Genomic DNA, 3,959 nt, shown 5'->3' on the forward strand with positions numbered 1-3,959 from the left:
AATTCTATTCATTATACAATGTTCAGCATGATAGACGTAGTCACCATCTTTCACCATACAATGCAATTATAATATTATTGACTATACTCCTTATGTTCTTTCTTTTATTCCTGTGACTTATTCATTCCGTAACTGGAAGCCTGTCACCCACTCCTCTTATCCATTTTGCTCCTTCTCCCATCCCTTTTTCCCTCTGGCAACCACCAGTTTGTTCTCTGCATTTATGAATGTGCTTGGGTTTGTTTTTACATTTTACATATAAATGAAATCATATGGAATTGTCTTTTATTTTACTTAGCATAATACCTTTTAAGTCCATCCATGTTCCCAAAAATGGCAAGATCTAATTTTTTATGGCTGAGTAATATTCCATTGTATATGTACACTACATCTTCTTTACCAATTCACCCATCAATGGACACTTAGGTCACTTCCATATCTTGGCTATCATAAATAACGCTGTTATGAACATGAAGGTGCCATATATCTTTTCAAAGTAGCATTTACATTTTCTTTGGGTAAATATCCAGTCATGAAATTACTGTATGGTATTTCTACTTCTAATTGAATGTTTTATACATAGACTCTACTTGGCTGCTGGATAGAAGGCAATCAGGCAGAGTGAGATACAGCCACATAGCCTAAAGAAGGATGCAATTCCCTTACTTAACCTGTGCAACACCCTGTTATTGCTCCTTTTGGAACAATAACAGTATCTTCATTTCTAGAGTTACGAACAGAGCTGTAAAACAACTTATTTGCAGCCATGCGACACTTAAAAATTTGCAAAAAAAAAAAAAAAGGTTTTATCTGATTCGGAGGATTTTATTAATATCTCTCTCCTTTTTTTTTTTTTTTTTTGGTCCAGGAAGTTCAGAGATTTGGTACATTATGAAAATCTTTCCTCAGTATTATCATGCAGATATTTCAAAGTATCCCTAGTTTCTCATATTTTTAAATAGCTCTATAACAGGAAAAAAGAACTGAAACTATCCTAGAGAAAGAAACTAATAAGACAGTCCAGTGACACTCAATATTTTTATTCCAGGAAATTCCTGCCTATAGAAGGGTTCTGCTGTTATGTCCAGCTGTCATTGAAGAGCATTGCTAGGTGGCATCCCAAGGTTAAAAGCAGCTGGAGCAAAATGAAAACATGGCATTCTGCTACTATCCAATATCAAATTATATATCATTTCCCAGCAGCATAAAACCTAAAGGAATTCTGAGCCACAAATATTGATTTCTTTTTATTTGCTAAAAAAAAAAGTCAAGTTTAATAAGATAAAAACCTTCACAAATGTCTTCCTTTGTATCTTTTCTGTTTTTAATAATGTAAGAAATTAAAGATTTTGTTAAGTGTAAAGACAGTCAACAATCCTTGAGACACAAATTATTTTCTCTCTTCTCTTAAGATTTTATTTATTTATTTGTGAGAGAGCGAGAGAAAGAGAGAGAGAGCACACAAGCAGGGAAGCAGAGGGCCGAGGAAGAAGCAGGCTCCCTACTTAGCAAGGAGACTGAGCAGGACTCAATCCCAGGACTCTGGAATCAGGACCTGAGTGAAGGCATACGCTTAACTGATTGAGCCACTCAGGTGTCCCAGACACAAACTATTTTCTAAACAATCCATCTTGGAAAACATGTTGCTCCTATACAATTTAAATACAGGCTTAAGACAACCCCATGAAAAAAGCAGATTTTTTTTATTTTTATTTTTATTATGTTCAGTTAGCCACTGTATAGTACACCACATTTTATTTTATCTTTAAATGTAAAGTGATTCAATATCCTGCTTTATCTTCGAACTTGAAGATAAAAAAATAATTGGGGCTCCTGTGTGGTTTGGTTAAACCTCTGCCTTCGGCTCAGGTCATGATCTCAGGGTCCTGGGATCAAGCCCCACATCAGGCTCTCTGCTCAGCAGGGAGGCTGCTTCCCCCCACCCCCGCCTGCCTCTCTGCCTACTAGTGATCTCTGTCAAATAAATAAATAAAATCTTTAAAAAAATAATTAAACTGCCAGTGGACAGAGTCACTCCAGAGGTAATTTTCTATTTTCTTTTTGATCCATGATCATTGATTACATACTATCTTGTATTGCTTAGAATTTTTTTTTTCTCTCCAACAATGTTTTGAACTCTTTAGGTTCAAGGACTATGTTTCCTTCCTTTATTCCCTATTGCATGCATAATGTAGAGTTCTAGACATACAAGATAATCAATTTATTTCTTTTCATCTGAAAGTCACACAAAGGAACATGTTCTATGATTCAGTGTATTTTTCTTCCAGCATTATGCAAGATTTTTAGAAAGTTGATGAATTATTTTTACAACTATTTGCAAATTTAAACCTTGTTCAAAGATAAGAAATGTATAAAAATCATGATTAATATTTTTATTCTAAGAAACAAAAGTTCCATAAAGATCAAACAGTGAGTGTTCCAAATTCTCAGGACAGAGGTCAAAAAACTGTTTAAAACTTTATAAATAAAAATACATTGCTAATGGGGTGCCTTGGTGGCTCACTCAGTTCAGTATCTGTCTTTGACTCCGGTCATGATCTTAGGGTCCTGGGATTGGGACCTGCGTCACCCTGCTTAGTGGGAAGTCTGCTTCTCCCTCTGCCTCAGCCCCTCCCATGGCTGGCTCTCTCTCTCTCACACACACAAATAAAATCTTTTAAGAAAATACATTGCGGAGAGGAGAACTGAGTTGGGGGAAATCGGAGGGGGAGACAAACCATATGGGACTGTGGACTCTGAGAAACAAACTGAGGGTTTGGGAGGGGAGGGGGTTGGGGGGTTGGGTATTATGGAGGGCATGTATTGCATGAAGCACTGGGTGTGGTGTATAAACAATGAATTTTGGAACACTGAAAAGAAAAGAAAATACATTGCTAACAAAATCAATGGGGGAAATCTGGAAGGTGAGATATTTATACCCTAATCACGAATTAAAGTATGAGAAATAAATGTCCAAAGAGATGTTTGAAAAAGTGTGACCTAGATATCTTTTTGATGTTTACACCTACTTTAAATTACTGAATTTGGACTTGCAAGTTAACATGGTGAGGAATTCTACACAGTGTAGGAGCCTGGGGGGGGGGGGGGGGGAAGGCTGCTGCTTCTTTTTTTTTTTCTTTTCTTTTCTTTTCTTTTTTTTTTTTTTTTTTGATGTTTTATCAAAAGACATTTTTATTTGTCACTCTTAGGAAACCTCATTTTTGACTGGACTCAGATTAAAGGTAGAAACTGTCAGAGAGGACAGACTCCGTCTCTTGGCAATCTGTTCCTGGTGTTTTTCTCAGGCCTCCTTCATTCTCTTGCCTAAAAGTTTAGCACATTCTGCAGCCTCTTCCTTATCTTTCTGAGTGCACTATTTCTTCAAAGCAATATCCCAGTGTTTGTGTTGAAGGACACATGGAGTAACAAGAGGCTAAATCTTGGGCCCTTTGATGCTAGGTTTCTTATCTTCTTTGTTTAGGAGCTTTCTCACAACATACTGGTGGACATCATCTTTAGAGAAACTGAAAAGTTTGTGGATTCTTCTAACTCCTTGGGGCTCCAGGTGGCGAGGCACAGTAGTATCAGTCCAGGAATATCCTTCTCCCCTTTTTTTAGAATGACCAAGTTGAGAACACTGAGGTTAGCATCGATAAGGCAAAACCCCGAATAGATTTGTACTTTCTCTCTCCCGTCCTCCTTGGTCTATATCAGAAATGCCCCTTACTCAGCAACAGGCAGACACAGCCATGGGTCAAGACACCCTGCTTCGTGGGGAAACCTTTTTTGTCATTGCCACCACTGATTTGGACCACGTAACCCTTCCATTCTTTCCCCAGAACAGCAGCAGGAACTTCTGTGGTGATATTCTTCTCATAAAAGTTATGATGTTTGCGTTCACAATCTACCTCAATGAGTTTCTGGCAGCCAATAGCTGAGAAAGAAATATTCCGCTTCAT

General features: G+C 37.5%; 1 pseudogene across 1 annotated transcript; it reads right to left on the reverse strand.

The window, feature by feature from the left end:
• Positions 1-3,215: 3,215 nt before the first annotated feature.
• On the reverse strand, positions 3,216-3,959 carry LOC309864268 (small ribosomal subunit protein eS6 pseudogene; annotated as a pseudogene). Its single transcript has one exon. The product of its transcript is annotated as a small ribosomal subunit protein eS6 pseudogene (transcript).

Source organism: Mustela nivalis (genome assembly GCF_964662115.1).
Source record: "Mustela nivalis genome assembly, chromosome: 5".
Lineage (NCBI taxonomy): Eukaryota > Metazoa > Chordata > Mammalia > Carnivora > Mustelidae > Mustela > Mustela nivalis.